We start from the raw sequence: 17,983 nt of genomic DNA, 5'->3' as shown, positions 1-17,983 counted from the left end.
GCATGGATGAACCTGCTCACAAGCAAGGCACAGCAGCTAGAAAGGGCTCTCTCACGGTCCATCTGGAAAAATAAGCTCCACAGTTCATCTCAGTAATTATTTTAGTACTCGGCACAATTACATTACCCTAGAAAGCATCCAGAGAAGGAATGATAAACTAATAAGGATATTCTTTAGCTGGGAGCCACTTCACAGTAATTAATTCCTGGTCTGTGTTTGACCAGTGTTACTTTGTGCATAGATTGAAACTTAAAAGAGTATTTGCATCAAAGCCCACAGGTCCCTTCGCACGCAGACCCCACTAAGCTCATTTCCTATCCAAGTGTAGTGTTCAGTTTAAAAGTTAATTCCTCCCCTACAGAGGTTATGGGCTGCAGCAATATTCCCTCCTTTAACGAGGGGGAATACTGCTGTGCTGGGAATATTTCCATGGCCAAATTAAATTCTGGAAGTACTTACTGCCAGCCCAGAGCCCAGTTCTGTAACCTTTCCTTACCTCTCTTTATGGCCTGACCTCATCACAGCAGAGTGGAGCCCATGGCTGAGAACAAAGCATGGGGCCCAGTGCTGCCCTCAGAGATGCTTAAACAAATCTGCCTTCTGGAGCAGGCTGCTCAGGTACTACTGAAGGTGTAGTTGGACCTCACTCTTTGTAGTCTACCAAAGTAGACTAAAAATGATGTATATTAAGAGAGTCTTTTACCTCATCATGTCTATTCTTTTTTTTTTTCTTTTTTTAACCTTGTGTCTTTCCAAGCCCTCAAGAAAGTATTTTCAGAGTAACATAAAAATAGAAAAATTAAAGGGAGAAGACAGAAAACCTCAGGCATTTTTCTTCGGATTGAACAAGTCTGACCATCCCTTCATGCTCATGATAAAATACTAAAAACTGATACTAAAAGAAAGTAAGACTTTCTTAGCTGAGAGAAAGAATACCAGTATATTTAGGAGAAGCAAGGGGTTCTATAAACAGATTAAATGATGTGCACTTTGTTTGAGAGCTTTCAACACAGTACACAAATTAAATATTTCCAGAAATTCTATTGGACCTTCGTAACAGAGAAGTATTGTGGGCTCTTAAAATGACCTTTCAAATTTAAAAAAACACAAAGGTCTGTATACATAATGGAAAATGTGCCTTGATAAACATAAGGTACTTTGTTGACTGTGGTTGAAAAATGACTACTGAAGGAATCTCACAGGGACACAAAATGAGGCCTTGGTTTTTTGGGTTTTTTTTAACTTCTCTAGCGAGGTCATGGGTTTCCAGACATCTCATGTGGAAAATGGAAACTTGTACCTCATCACATGGGCAGGCAGATGCAGTGCAGCTCTCTGGCACACTCTGGCCAGCTCTGTCACAGATCTCACAGATGCCTCTGCAGGGCAATGAGCATTCTCATTCTCTTCCAACAACTTCATTCACAGTGTTACAGGCTTGTTGGACCTACCTCATGGAGACTGCAGAAAAGATGCAGCCTACTCCTTCAGTTCGTGCAGCCCCTGGGCAGTCCAGTCCATGAGCCTACCTTGTTCCAACCCAGGCATTCATTCTAGACAGGCTAAAGAAATGCTTGGAATTTTTCAGTGTCCCAGCTTCTCCTGGTAGAGGCCAAGACAGATTTCTGTATGCACAAAATCCCTATCTCAGGGGTCAGGCTTGGCCCTTCACCACTTGAAAACAGGATAACTCAGGGGATCATTAAGATAAAGAGGGACACCTTGCATGACAGCCCCAGTGCTGATCCATCCCCAGACTTTGAGACCCTTTCCATTTAGTCCTTGGCCTGGAAAGGAAAGGTTTATCTTTCTTCACACAGTTTAGGGATGCCTCCTGATGGTTTCTCTGCTCAGCCTTATGTTTTGCAAAATGCACTACATTTGAACTCATATTTCTTTCCCTGTCTACAACAGCCTTTCTCCTCCTCCTCTGTGGCCACTATGTGCTGATACCACTTTGATGAAAGAGGAGTAAGCACAGCTGCATCACCTTGTTCTGCTGTAACCTCATAATCCTGGCTCTGACTCACTGTCACACTCAGGTAATGTCTCCTCCCAAAGCACAGGAGAAACCCTCTTGGTCCTCAGTGCCTTGTAGTGCAGGGCTTTGCATAAGGAAACACAATGAGTGCTTTATGAGTAGTTTGCCTTGCTGTGTCCATGTCACTGTCTTTGAATGAGCACTTTCATAAAACATTTTGATGTCTGCCCATGAAAATATTGCAGTTAAGGGAGAAAGAATTGCTGTCAACTTTCTTGCAGTTCTGGGAGGAGCAAGGAGCTATCTGAAGTGGGTTTATATTCCAAGATGGGGGTTGGTTTCCCTCTGTGGCAGTAAAAATGCATATTGAACGAGATGAACCATCCAACTCATGGTTTTGTTATTAAATTAAAGGCCATGAAGTACTCAAAATAAAAACTGATTAGATCAAAAACTACTTGCCTTGTACATCACCATGGCAATTCTACTTTCTCCATCTAGTTACTTATGACGATGATGGCCTCTGAAATAAGCCTTGAAATAGATACAAAGATACAACCAAGCCAAAATAAATTACAGAAAATGAGTGTCTTAACTGGCAGCAAGTCCATCATCCTCTGCCCCGGAATACTGTCTAGGCTCCAAGAAGATAAAAGGTATGGCCTTGAGAAGTAGCACAAAAGCAGAATTCAAATGCATTCATAAGTGCACTCTGCAAAATACCCAGCCACTTGCTTTATGGATACATAAGGATATTTTTGCTTTAAAGTTCTCCAGATACCTAGACTCCACCCTAAACCATCCATATTGGGAGCCAAAAAGTCCCCAAAATCAGGTCCCAGAGGTGTTGAGAAGCAATGTTACTCTAGGTAGTCTCTGCTCCATGAGCAGCTGTTGCATGTGCACCTTTCTTTGCAGAATTGTCCCTGGGTGACAGCACCAGAGCTCCAGATCACATTGAGTGGCAAGGTTTCCTGACCCAGTTCTCTTCTCTCCCTGATTCTCAGCCCCAACCAAGAGCAGCAGCCAGCCAAAGATCCTGATCTGCCTGACAAAACACAAGCATGCTGGATGGCAGCCTCCTCCTCTTTCAGCTCAGTGGGGAGCAGGACTGTTACCCTTGTTTGAGATGAACTCCAATGATGAATATCCCTCTATCTCTCGCTTTTTAAACCACTATAAATGCTGGCATCACAGCTTTACCCAGGGATGTAGATGGTAGGAAAGATCCACCCAAACAGGCATCCCTGTGTGTGCAAAAAGGAAGCAGGTAGAACAAAGCCTTGAATTTTAGAACAAGAAATGTTATTTGGCACTGTAAACATGAGAACTGCTAGATTCCATCCAGAATATATATGGCAGGTTCTGTGCCCTGAAACACATCTTCCACACACTGTGCTCTATCACAGTCACAGACCTTTCCCCCAAGCCCAGATTTCTGTGTGTTTGTACGGATGTGCTCAGTTCTGGGCAGGGGTACTCTTGGGACACATGCCCACGTGGCCAGGCAAACAAGGATCTTCACAATCAAAGAAAAGCATTCACGATTTGTCTGCCTTTATTTTAGTGTTTATAAATAACCAGTTAGGAATTAGGGGAAGACCACTGTGTGGTTTAAGTAGTCAGTCTGCTACCACAAAAGATGAATAGTGAATAGCTGAAATGAATGATTCCCAGAAAATTCCTAGTCTGAAAATGGTTTGCCTGTGTTATTCAGCAAATGCTTACAAATAATGAACAAGAAGTAAGGACATGACCAGAGGACAGATTAAACTGAACAGTTTTGGTTTTTTTTTCACATTTAAATTATATATATATATATAAATATATTGCACTATATATATATAAATATATTGGGGAGAATTTGCACACCTCCCATTCTTGTGATGCACAAGCCAGAGCACTGACAGCAGTGTATCATCTATCAGATGGTCATGAGCAAGGCTGATGGAAGTGCAGGAAATTACTCTCCATGGGTGCTGGAGTGCAACCTCCTTATGTCAACTACATTTTACTTTCTTATTTCATCTGTCCCATATGCTGCAAGCAGGTTATGAGCATGACCAGTACTCATACTGGAAACCTGATGGCTATGGATCAACAAGGCACATGGGTGTGAAAATGGGCAAACCCTTACAAACTTCTTCACAGTGTTCCTGTGATGATACCAGAATGGTATCATGTGAGAGGTGAGACAGAGTCATTTTATGAGCACTGCCACTGAAATTTCCTGGCCAGAGACTGGCAGAGATGTTATCTACAAGGAATTCTGCCTCTCATCTTACAGGTATTGTCCTCCTACTGCAGTGATTTATCAGCCCTCAAAGGTAATCTGAGAGGCCTGGTCACCTGCATAACATATGACAACAAATTGTCATAAAAATTTCTTCAGAGGTACCATGCATATTACAAGACCCCTACTTGCAAAACCCCTTGTGACAGCCCTTGGTAAGAAGCTGTCACAGGGCCAATCACAAATAATAGAAAAATATTTCTTTTCCTACTAAGACACACAACTCTGACAAACTCTGATATAACTGGTTGAAAACCAGCTTTTTTTCCAACTGCCAACCAGAAAGAAGAATTTGGACTGATTTTTTTTTCATTTTTAAATATAGATTGGTTTCAAAACTACAATATATCAATATGCTTGCCAGACATTCCCACCACTTTTCATCAAAATAGCTTATCAAGTTTGACCTAAATTGATTTAATTACTCTAAAACTGCTGTGAATTTACATGCTAACAGAATATTTTCTGCTCAGCTCCATCCAAAACACTCATAACACTTGTAAGAACTGGTGGGGGAAACTGTGACTAGGATACAGAAATATTTGAACATCCAATGCAAATAAAGTGTAAATGTAATGGACTCACTATTACAGAAATATCTTGGCATATTTCCACCTGGAGCCAGCAAGATGATTAACTAGCCACATGCATTAATTATTTGATGTTTGCATCAGTACTGTGTAAATTGAGTGCTGTTCTGCTCACGAAAAAATCCCCAAACCAACCCACTCAGCTGAAGCTGGGAGACTGGATCTTCTGTGCCTGATGAAGCTTGAGATAGGTACAACAACAAGAACCTTTGGGATTTCCAAGCACAGGTTTGGGCGAGGTTAAAGTAGCTCAGTAAGGGAAAGCCCTTGCTGTGCTGGCTCCAGCAGCACCCACAGGGCTTCTCCAGAGCAGGAGTCACTTGCACACAGAATGCCACCATTTCTATCCACTGGAAATGCCTCTAAAAACCTTCTCACAAAATTCTGGTCCAAGACTGAGGGGCTAATATGTCTACTAAGGCAACTTAAGCTTCAAGACCTCCACTACCCGGCCTTGTGACATATCCTAACCTTTGGTTAGAGCCCTGTGCCACGAGGAGTGCTGCTAAGCAAACAGAGACATTGTTTTCTCCTACATATTCCTTTCTATGTATGTCTTCAGATATAATCTGGATTTGAATCTCTCCCGTGAATGATAAAAAACCATGTTTGTTCTTTGCCTATACTTGGAGTAGTCAGACAGGATTAGGGCTGAGGTTTTGCAAAAAGATGCTTGTTGGCCTGGTTCTTCCATGTGTATTTAACAAAAATTATGTTAAAGCTCAGTTGAAAGCTCCTTTGTCTTCAGCACAACCTATAAACTCACTTTCAGCTACAGGAGCACTCGGAGGCTCTAGGTACTCTTGCTGCTCACTGCATCTTTTCATATATTCCTGTCAGCTGAGGCCAAGCCTAATCTGCTCTCTGTTTATGATTTGTGCATTTTAAAACAAAGGAGGAAACAACCACCAAGAAAATCCTGACATATTTTTTGAGTGTGACGGCCATGTTATAAATAACAGAAAATTAATGAGGGTTTTTTTATTGTTTTAGTTAGGGTTTGGAGGATTATGGGGAGGTTTGGGGGTGGGTGTGTCTTTGCTTTTGATATCTATTTAGAACTGGCTTTCCCACATTTTTCAGGCAGCAAAATTAGATCAGTAGCAGCTTTGTCTAACTTTTTTTATTCTTACAGGGCTGAGATCTTCTGGTGGTCCTGAGCAGCCCTGTTCATGTATCAGCTCATCACTTTGAGAAACGACGCTGGTAAGGAATGAATGGGAAAAAAAGGCTCAGAGATCGAAAGCAGATTTTATAGCTGTTTATTCAAACCTGCAACGAGGGGAAAGCATTCTGCTGAGCTGGCCCTGGGGCCTGGCTGCCCACGAGATGGTGCTAGAAGGCTGAGGATGTGCCCTGCCCGCAGCATCCTCTGCACTCTGGTGCCAGCAGGACCTGGGGGGAAAGCACCCAGCAGGTACAGGACATCAAGCACTGTAATCCTCTCTCTCATATTTAATAAAACCATTTCAATTTCATTTTCACTCGAAATGTTTGATCATTGTGAAGGCATGCACTTAGTACAAAACAATTCTCATTTAAGTTAGTAGTTAAAATATAGGGCACTGCTTTCTCATGGGTACAAAAGGAGATAAGACCTCCATTTCTAAATATTACTTACTTAATTTCAGCTTTCTTTGTAAATTTTTTTTCCTTGCACTGTTTTCAATATTTTGCAGAAATTAGCTACTCTTGCTAGTGAATGTATCAAGCTAGATTCAGATCTAGACTATAACCCAGAATTACTCTTTCTAAAAAAAAAAGAGAGCTTCCCTGATACTACAAAATTGACAGTGAGATCAATTTTTGTCCCTGTTTGTTTGTTTGACGGTCACAGGAAAATGACAGCCAAGACAAGCTATAAGTGAGGAATCTGGCTCCTAAAGCTGCAATCTTGCATAGCCTGGAAAAGCTTTCTGGGTAGAAAGCAGGGCCACAGGTCAGACCAATTTCTGTAGCTGTCACACAAAGGCCAGCTGAGGTCAGGTCATCTGTAATAAGCAGATATTTCCATGCTGGAGCACTGAATCCTGTCACAGCTCTGTTCCAAACACACGGCCAATATTTGCTATTACAGATCATTTACTAAAGCTTGGCCAATCATAATAGGAAATTTTATGCATGTGAAGATCTCTATATTTTGCCAAAAGTAGTTCATGCATGAAAAATATTACATAAACTTTCTGAACATATATCAAAATAAATATTACAAACTACAGGAAATATGCTAATATGACTCCCATTAAAGTTTCAGGATTTGTTTAGGATTACTCTGATGGTTATAAAAGTGTCTCCTCTCATATCCTTCAGCTGAAGGAACAGCTTTGCCTTGGTCATTTTCTCCCCTTAAAGGGGGATATTATTCTTGTATCCAGCAGAACTACTAAAGGCACAGCACAAAGTCTAGACACCTGCACATGTCCAGACCAAGTACACTGCTGAGCTGGATCCCCCTAGGTCAGAAAAACCTTCTGAGCCAATTTTCCAGTGCTGATTGATGCTGCTCCTGCACAACTATGTGTAACTGAGTCTTCCAGCCACCATCTGCAGCAGTCACCATGTGTCTGCAAGTCGTGCCAGCCCTTTCAAGGCAGGTGTCAACACTCTGCACTGAGCACGACGACAGCAGGGCTTGAACTTCCACTGTATGTGGCAAAGAGGGATGAAGTCACATATTTGCTTCCCTTGATGTCTGTCAAGCTGCCCTTGCTGTGTTTCTGACTAGACTCATTTCACAGCACGACAGTGGCTGCAGTATCACGACATGCTTACAGGGTTTATGGTCCTTAAATCTGCCTTTTACACTGCAGCATGGACAAGGCAGGGCTTCACCTCACCAACTAAGACACCTACATTCGGCTGTGAACTGAATTGCACCCAGAGAACCTGACAGAATGTTCTTTGACTTCAAGAGGCTTGGGATTTTTCCCCGACTGATGAAAATGTTGTGATATCCACAGATAGAAACATCAAATACTACAAATAGTCATGGTTCACTCAAAGTCAGCAAGAAAGTGTTTGAAAATGTTCTGAGTCTTAAGTCTACCCTGACAAGAAAATTTGCACAGCTCCATCAATCTTTCACATGAAGTGATAGAGAGATAGTGAGAGCTGAAAGATCAGAAAGGAAAATGATGACAGAGGTAAAAAAAAAAAGGAGCAATGGGAAACACTGGAAGTGGGTAATTCCACAGAAACAGAAAAGTTGCTCATTTAAGAATTTTGTTAAAATGAACAAAAGGGCATTTAATGCCTCATTATTGCATTGAAGCCCAGCATATATCAGGTTTCCAAGAAGGCTTAGATATGGATAAACAAGACCCATATGAAGTCACAGATCATTAGAATGAGGAGAGGAATCCCTTTCTTTTTATTTTTAAAATAAATTCTCATGTGATTCAAAGTATTCCATAACTGTGTGTTGTTGGACTTCCTGTACTTCCCATAAAAAAGCAATTATTTGGCATGGAAGCACTTTCCTGTTGCCCCCATGGCCATTTTCTTGGACAGGAAGAGTGCAGGAGAAGTAAGGAGTGAAGAAGCCTGTGTCCAAGTGATGCAGAACTGGTCAAGCTGGCTTTGTGGGATCCATCCCAGTGAGATCCTATGGAAAATAGCCTTGAGGAATCCCAGCTCAGGCAAAAAGCAAAAATCCAACATAGGCAAAAGCTCAGCTAGAACTGGCTATTGCTGTGAAAAGATGATGGAAGGCCAAGGAAAATCTCCATCCTTTTTTGGAGTGATGGGGAACATTGTCACCAAGGCTGAGGAAAAGGCTGAGACACTTAATGCTCCCTTTCCCTCAGTATTTAACACAAAGACTGTTTATCCTCAGGATAACAAGCTCCCTGAGCTGGTGGACAGAGCCAGGGAGCAGAATAGATCCCCTGCAATCCAGGAGGAAAGAGTAAGTGACCTGCTGTGCCACTTAGACACTCACAAGTCTATGGGGCTGGATGGGATTCCCCTGAAGGTGCTGAAGGGGCTGGTCAAAGAGCAGAAGATCTTGGCAAGCCACTCTCTGTCATTTATCATCAGTCCTGGTCAGCTGTGGAGGTTCCAAACAGCTAGAGGTTAGCCAGCATGATGTTCATGTACCAGAAGGGTTGGAAGGAGGATCTGGGGAATTACAGGCCTGTCAGCCTGACCTCTGTGCCAGGGAAGGTCATGGAATGGGTTAACTTGAGTGCCATCACATGGCACATACAGGAGAGCCAGGGTTTAAGAAAGGCTAATCCTGCTTGACTGTCCTGATCTCCTTTTGTGGGTGACCAGGTGACCTGGTCATAAAAGGACTACTGGACAGGGGAAAGGCTGTGGATGCATCTACCTGGATTTTAGTGAAGCTTTTTTGTACTGTCTCCCACAGCATTCTCCTAGAGAAGCTGGCAGCCCATGGCTTGGACAGCGCACTCTTTGCTGGATTAAAAACTGTTTGGCCCAGGGAGTGCTGGTGAATAGTGCCACATGCACCAGTGCTGTTCCCCAGGGCTTGGTACTGGGGCCAGTCCTGTTTAATCAATGATCTGGACAAGGAGGTTGAGGGCACCCTCAGACAATACTTAGTGGGGTGGGAGTGTTGATCTGCTGGAGGGCAGAAAGGGATCTGGGCAGGCTGGATCCATGGAATGAGGCCAGTGGTACAAGGTTCAACAAGGACGAGTGCCAGACCCTACACTTGGGCCACAACAATCCCTGCAGTGCTACAGGCTGGGGGAAGAGTCGCTGAAAATGGCCCAGTGGAAAAAGACCTGGAGATGCTGGTTGACAGATGAACATGAGCTGCTGTGTCCAGGTGGCCAAACAGCATCCTGGCTTGTGTTAGGAAGTACAGCATGGCCAGCAGGACTGGGGAAGTGATTGTCCCAAAATGCTGTGTCCAGTTCAAGCCTCTGAGTTCAGGTAGGACATTGAGGTGCTGGAGTGTGTCCAGAGAAGGACAATGAAGCTGGTGGAAGGTCTAGAGATGACTCATATGGGGAGTGGCTGAGGGAGCTGGGGGTGCTCAGCCTGGAGAAAAGGAGGCCCAGGGGTGATTTTATCCCTCTCTACAACTGCCTGAAAGGAGTTTGTAGCCAGGTGGGGATCAGCCTCTTCTCTCAGGCAACCAGAGGCAGGATGAGGGGACATAGTCTTAATACGGCTCAGGGTAGGTTTAAATTGGGTATTAGGAGGAATTTTTCCCTGAAAAGGCTGTTAAGCATTGGAACAGGCAGTTCAATAGAAGGCAGTGCAGTCACAGTCCCTGGAGATGCTCAAAAAACAACTGGATGTGACACTCAATGCCATGGTCTATTTGACAAGGTGGTGATCAACCAAAGGTTGGACTCAATGATATTGGAGGCCTTTTCCAACATTAGTGATTCTATGATTTTATGATCCCATTGTTCACTGTCTTTCATGGATGGGAGATTACCACAGAAAATTCTAATGTGCTAAGGACCCAGCACTGAAAGTTTCAATATCTCCTCCAAGGTCACATATCAAATCAAGAAGAACCCCCTGTGCTCCAAGTGTGTATTTTTGCCAGTGCTGCCTGTCTCTTGACACAGAAACACAGCTAAAAAAAACCAGGGTGGGGGCCTGTGGGGCTTTTTCTCCATTCATGCAATCAGAAATGCCTTTTATCCCTCTTGGCCCGCTTCAGACAGCATGTTAAACACCTTTCCATCTGGTGTCCGCCCTGCCACACACCCCTGGCTGATCCTGGGAGCCAGCAGGGAAAGGCTCTCCTGCCCTCAAACCACTGCTGGGAAAGGGCTGGGCAAAGGCAGGGCTGCAGTGCTCGGGCAGAGCGGAGACAGGGCGATGCTCAGGAATCCCCAAAGCAGAATGCCAAGGGAATGATGATCCCTGGAAAATGTGGGGACAGCATGGTGACACTCACAAATGCAGAGGAAGCACAGAGAGACATTGGCCTGGTCAGGGCTGAGGTGCTGCCAAACCAGGAGCCAGAGCTGCCTCCCTCCAGTGACAGCACCAGCTCAGAGAACACCGAGTTCCCCAGTGCAGGCAGGGGATAATGGGGTGGTTTTCCAGCCTTTGGCAGCTTAAGGCACACAAACTTCACAGCAGTGGTTTCATCTCACAGCCATCCGGACTAGACTATTTTTAAATAAAACCAAAATTTTCATAAATATTTGCTGACTCCAACAGTTACGGAATGTTAAAAAAAACCCCAAGCTATTGCAGAATTTGGGGTAATTTGCAAGCTCTAGTGTTGCAAGAACATAAATAGAGAAGTGCTGTTATTTAAAGAGGAAGGAAAGTTGTATAAAATGCTTTAGAGGACCGTTTAAATGTCTTTAAATATAACAACTAATTTCCCTGTCTGAGGATTTTCACTTTAGAGTTACACCAGACAGAAAGTTTTTTTGCAGGTATGTATTAGATGATGAGATAGCAAGAATGTTTTAGTCCCCAAATAAATTAATGCATGTTAAACATTTGTAAGCTTTCTAAGATTTTAATTTTTTAATGAAAGCATTATCAGTGTTTAGTCTTGTAAATTCTTATATATAGAAGAGACACACAAGCATCCTTGCAAAACCAATTCCCAAACGCAGATTCCCTGGCTGGTCAGCTCACCTATGCAGAAAAAGTCGATATGGTATTCCCAAAAGATCCAGCATGAAAACCACCAGAGAATCTCCCAACCTCCCAATGCCAGCTCTTTCCCACTTCAATCCCAAACAAAAATCTTAATGATAAATGTATTATTTTATAAATGTATTATTAGTCTTCAATAGAAATAACAATTTGTGCTCAAATGATGAAAAAAACCTGACCACTTTCCCCCAGATCACAGGAAATGACTGTAAAAAAGATTAATCGAGGTGAAGTTTATGAAAACTTACATAGATTTAAGACCTGCTTCTAAAATCAGCTGCTAACGACAGACTTAGAGGCCCCCAAAAACAACATAGTTACAAAATATATTAATAGTGAAAAAAAAAATCAGAAATCTGCAAGTGAGTGAGGATTCTTTTCCGTGGAAACCACTGCAAGCTAAAGCTTTGCTAGGGTGCCAGTGATAAGTGGTTTGTGTACAAGTTTTATCAAGATACATGTTCCAGGCTTATAGAAGACAGGACCAATGGTTTGTACTTCAAGGAAATGACGCTGTACACTGATGGTTGTTTTTATATGTCCTGTTGTTGCTATTGAAACATGAAAGCACTTATCTTTATGTAGTTTCCTCTATCTGTATCAACTAGTTGTAAACTCTGTTTGATTTTCCAGATCCTTTTACAATCAAATGTTATTTTAAAAGGACTGTAGTGTACGGAGAGCAGAGCAGCCAAAGGGCAATTTTAAATCTGCAGGCTGAAGGAAGCCGTATCATAGTCAGGGAGGAATTTACTGGCCAGTTTTTTATAAACTAATAAAAATTTTGAGAGAAGGTAACTGATCTTCTTCTCACTGTATGATTTCTCTTCACCTGGAACAGGAATCCTTTGCCAAGAGCAAAGCAAAGCTGTTTGCAGAAAGCAGCTCTGCTCGGCCTTCCTGATCCTGTGTGCAGAGAAAGGAGGGAGGCAGCAGGATATGTTGCACACGTGTTTAAGTCCTTGCATTGTTGTCAAGGAAGTGATATTAACTTCTGGGAAACCCATAGTTCCTCTTTAATATGTCAACAGGTTAACAGTGTTGTGCAGGCTGTATCTGGCTCTGCAAGCAAAGGGATGTTTATATGGCTGGATAGTGATAACAACACCTGGGTGCGTTCTGATTCCTCCTGGAAATATCATCTTTCCATATGAGCCTAAGCACAGGTGTTGACTTAATTTATCCATACTGGCACGTCTCTATTACAGGACACCAATTCATTCAGCAAATTCAACCTGTAAGAGTGGAATATCTTCATCTTTGCTCAAAACCCACTGTACAGTACTTTTCCTTCATAACACATTTTGAGCTTGAGAACAAGTGCTGTTTTTAAAATCGCATCCTCAACAAATGCTGGAGAAGTCTTTGAAAACTCAGAAGTCTGAAATGATGCAACATTTTTTTCTCCTGTTCCTTCGTGTGCCTGGGAAGGTCCACTTGTCTGCAGCAGGGTTTTGAGGTGGGCCTCCAGGAATTGTCCCTGGGTGCTGCCCTCCATCCCAGCACCCACACATGGAGTGGGTGGCCCACAGTGAATGTCAGGGACCTGCTGCAGGGCAGGTGCAGGTCAGGGACTCTGTGGGCCACTAGTGAGAGAGGTCAGAATAACTTGCTATCCTGTTTTTTGTCCTTTCAGTCCTCTCCTAGGGAATAGCTCTAAAATCCATTATATCACAGCACAAGAAAGTGCTGCCACCCTGTGAGATGCTGGCAGAGCTCAGGCCTTCTGCAAGCAGAAGGAATAATTAGATTATTTTTCATTGTCACATGAGGAAGAGACAGGGTCAGCTCAGTGGTCTTACCGGCAAGAATTGGATAATACTCAAGAACGACTTGAAAAATTATTTTTTCTGAATCACAAAGTCATCAGAAACAGCTGGAATCAGCAAGGGAAATTTCAAGGTATTTTCTCATACCTTAAGGTTATTTGCCAAATGTTGCAGGAGGCATTATGTATAATATTTGATCTGTAGATTTTTTCTTGTGCCTTTTAAAATGAACACACTACATCCAAGCTTTTTGATCCCTTGGGCAAAACAGCAATAATCAAAATTCATGTTTTGAGAGATTTCAGTGATAAATGGGTTGGGATTTGGGGGTGAAAGCTACCTTTTTACATTCTTCCTCCACTGCTGGCTTGGAATACACTGGAAAATCTCTGCAACTATTGGACTTTTTTTGGCCATGAACATATTTCCTAATTACTACTTTGAGGTGATGATACAAGTTAAGAATAATATCAAATATCTTGTTTTATAGTTTTGACTAAGATTAAAGCATAAATAAATTAAAGCCATCACTGAGAACAGTGAAATAACTTATTTTACAATTCTGTATATCTCTACAATTCTGTAGCTCTCCTTGTTTTCAAAGGCCACTTCCTTCAGTTTATTTATTTTTATGCCAGCTTTTGTGGCTTTGTCCCTTGCACTCCACCCTGAGTGATCTCACTAGAAATTCCAGGTATGTCTCAACATAAGTTTGCAAATTCTTCCAAGTCTCCAAGAAACTTTCTCCCTGCCCTACTTCCCCAATTACTTTCCATTTGGTTATAAGATGTAGTCCTGTCAGTGTTCTTTCCAGTGTTGACCCAGGCACCAGAAACACGCTGTGGCCAGTCTGATCTCAGCTTACAAGAGCAAATATCTGCTTCCTCCTGTGCTGTGCAGAGAGGACCAGCTGGGGCTGAGTCACGCCTGCTGAAACTCTGGGTGGTGTTATTATAGGGGAAAAGTCATTTGGAGGAAAGTGAGACCAAAAACTCAAGGGAGAATTAGAAATACTGTGTATCAGCAGAGATGCAGAGAGTAGAAAGTGCTGGTTGGATTTGCACAGCAGGATGGTGAATCAGCATCAGGGCTGTGCCTGGAAACCTCTCAGTGCCACCCAGCCACCAGTGAGAGCTCAGGGATGCACGTGGGTACCCCATGGGGAAGATGAAGGAAGAGATTGGAACAGAAGAAGAGAGGATTCAAAAGGAATTGAGCTCTAAAATGGGATGGAAAGCAAGCCACAGTTTTCAGGGTGTCTATCCACAGCACACTGAGCCTGCAGGGCCAGGACTGGAAGCTCAGCAGCAGTGCAGCAGAAAGCTCTCCAGTCCCCTATCCTAGCCTGTTCACTCTCATATTAATTCAATTTTATTGTGATGGCATTTTAAAATCAGATCTAGTCCCAGGAATCTTCATGGGGATGGGGACAAGTTCCAGAAGCAGGGCCACGAGCTGCTTGCTCAGGCTTTGTAGTGGGGCTGTGCTCACAGAGCTCCACCTGTGTGAACTGAACCAGGCGAGGTAGCTTCGAAGGACATAGCAATGATGCTTTTATTGAAGTTTTGTGTATTTATTTTTTCATCTTGTGAATCTAGATCCTCCTGTTCCTACTGCACAAATATCTCTTTAAGAGCTTTCTGTTTAATTAAGTTCAGTTGTAGCAGATTAAATTTACATCACTGGTGAGTTGAGAAGTATTTGCCGTTTTCTGATTAACGGCCTAAAGAGTTTATTTTTGCGTAGAAGATATTTATGTGCTTTGCAGTTCATCTTTCCTCTTTGAGTCACATTAATTCTTGCATCTGAAGTTTGTTCTACATTTTGTGGCAGCAATGCACATAAAATGATTGTAACATCAAATTGCCGGGATATTTATATTCCTAATTTAATCCATGAAACACAAAGGACACCATGCTGAGTTTGGGGTTTAAACCAAGCACTCGGTACCCCTTGGCAGGGGTGCTGTGATTGCTGTCCCTTGGCTGCCACAGCCACAGAGCAGTGTGACAAAGTGTCAGCCACAGCTGCCCACTGGCAGCACGTAAACCCTGTGCTGTCCCTATCCCCCGTGCGGGCTCAGGCGCAGTTTGGAGCCGCAGCATTCCCAGGGAAAAGCCGGGAGCTGGCGCACACGGAGCCGCCCATCCCGCGGGGATGCGGCCGCACTGCCCCGCGCCCGCCGCGCTTCCATCGCCCGCTCCAAGGGAATCCCGGGCTCTCGCTGCTCCCAGCCCTGCCGCTCCCGAACTTGCGGCTCTCGCAGGGACATCACTAGATGGCGATAGAAGTTTTAAAACCGACTCGGAGTCTCCTGAGGGTTGGCACAAGGCTGCAAAGGTTCAGGCTTTAGCCGAGCCGTAAAGGGGCAGGACCTGCAGCCTGTGCTGCTGAGGGGTCTCTTCAGCTCTGGCCATCACCGCTTGCCTTCACAGGGAATACTATGTATATGGTCTATGATATATGGTATGCGGTATATGGTATACGGTAAATAGTATAGTGTATATAGTATATAGTATATAGTATATTGTATATTGTATACGGTATATGGCATAAGGTATGTGGCATATGGTATATAGTGTATATAGCATACAGTATATACCATATACACTATATACCATATACCATATGCCATATACCGTATACCATATAGTATATACTATATACTATATACACTATGCTATACCTTTGTTCCAAGGCAAGAATCCAGGTAGCTGGAATGTGCCAGCGAGGCAATGCAAGGTAATCCCGTCCCATTACAGCTGCTGCTGCTCCTGAACTTGGCTGAGTAAGCTGAGCTTGGTCGACAGACCAGAATAATAATGCTGAAGTGCCCAGAGTGGCATTTGCCACATCATTGGGGAATATCAGTCCTTGGGCTCACTCCTAGGCTGCAGCATGCTGCCTTCTCACCAGTCAGCCATCCCTGCAGCCCTGGCCTGGGACTTCTCCATTCTGTGCTCAGGCTTAGGCTTAAATGAATTCCATGCAAAAAGATGAGAAGAAAAAAAAAAGAAAAAAAAAAGTCAAAAGAGGAGAAGCCAAGAAAAATGAAATTTAACTTTATATAAAATAAGAGCTATCTTCAGGGAAGTCTCTTGCCTTTCTGGGTGTTAAACTACTCTCTGAAGAAGCTGTGGGAAGCATATCTTCTTATTATATGCTGTAAACATGATTAATTTGCTTTTCTGTATGAGTAAACTCTGTGATTCATTGCTGTCAGACAACCTCCAGAGAGTTTCAGTTCCAACTGAATTTTTAAAATATGGGTTGGTGTTTTCTGGCTGATGAGGCAAAACTGTAAAGTCACAAAAGGGTTAATTTTTGAAACAGCTTCAGAATATTACTGAAGTTGTAATATTACTGCTGCATGCTGTGCTCTGCTATGGGAGCAGAAGTGGCATCTGTCAGTGACGACAGGTCACTGCCTCACAGCAGAGACAGCAGGACCTGTTGAGGCACTGGAACTGGACCCCTGCTCCTCCTCCCATAGTGCATCATCTTCAGCATGATATTCATGGACCTGCAGGGACATATTTTGACAACCTTTATCTGTTCCCTTGCTCCGGATTTCCCTAGGAAACTCAGGAAATAACTGACCCCCTTAAGAGCAGATTGTCTCTTCCTGGGAGTCAAGGGTGGAATGTAGGGACAGGCAGGGTCTGATGGCTTCTGCAGCATGGAAATTAATCCTTTCAGTGCCAAGGTGAGGCCAAGGACAAAAGCAATTTCCCAGAGACTTCATGTTCTTGAACGACCTTCTAATTGCCCTGTCTGTTTTATATACCCTGAATCCCCACATCACAAAAGAGGGTCTGTATGAAATTGGACCAGTGAGCTAGATGGAAAGAAGAGACCATGATCTAGATAGAAGTCTTTTGGTTTGTAAGTACCAAGTCTCAGCCAGCGTGTATCTCCATAGAATTCCAAGTTTTTATCTTCTCAATGGCTTTATGAGCAGGAAAGCATAGATGGATACCAAGGTATTGGGAGCAGAAATGACCCACCAATGTCCTGAGAACCTGCTGCAGAGGAGGGTGTTGCACCAGCTGCTGAGCCACCCTATCAGCCATGGCTGGCTCATTTTCAGGAGAAAGAGTCTCTTGGTGGCACTGAGAACAGAGAGGACAATTGTCCCTGCAGAATTGGCTCAATCACTGCAAGACCCAGTAGGGAGAGCACTGCTCTGCAGGATCCTGGGGAAATGCATTGGTGAGCATCTGCTGTGCTGGGGCAGACTGCTGGCATGTGCCCCATTACCAGGCTAGCATCAGCATGGCTTTTTCTATCAGGATGGTGCTCACAGGTGACAGACCAAATAGTTGCTCTGTTTTTCCCCAGAAGTGGAAACCCAAACCACATACTCCCCCACCGTCAGTCACTGTTCAAAGCCAGGTGGTCTTTTTAGAAAACATGCTGCTGGACTATTTGAGAGAATTTTATGGGTTTTTCTGGTACTGTTCCTCACCTCTTGTGTGAGTTCAGGTGTGTTAGCACCCACCAAGCATCTAACTGTGACATGGTTAAGTGTTGTAAATCCTGGAACATCACAGAAGACATTTAAAAGCATGTTTCTGTTTTTCTAAGGTAGTTCATGAAAAGACAACACAACCATGTTGTGTCCTTCCTAGCCTGCCCCTCAAACTGGTAATGGGAGCTGAAATGCAGGAACAAGCTGAGAGGGAAGTGAGAAGAGGCCCAGCCCGGTGGTGAGAGGGCTGGGTGCAGCAGAGGAGCCCTT

This window comes from Sturnus vulgaris, chromosome 1 (genome assembly GCF_052056855.1).
Source record: "Sturnus vulgaris isolate bStuVul1 chromosome 1, bStuVul1.hap1, whole genome shotgun sequence".
NCBI lineage: Eukaryota > Metazoa > Chordata > Aves > Passeriformes > Sturnidae > Sturnus > Sturnus vulgaris.
This window is presented reverse-complemented; position numbering follows the sequence as displayed.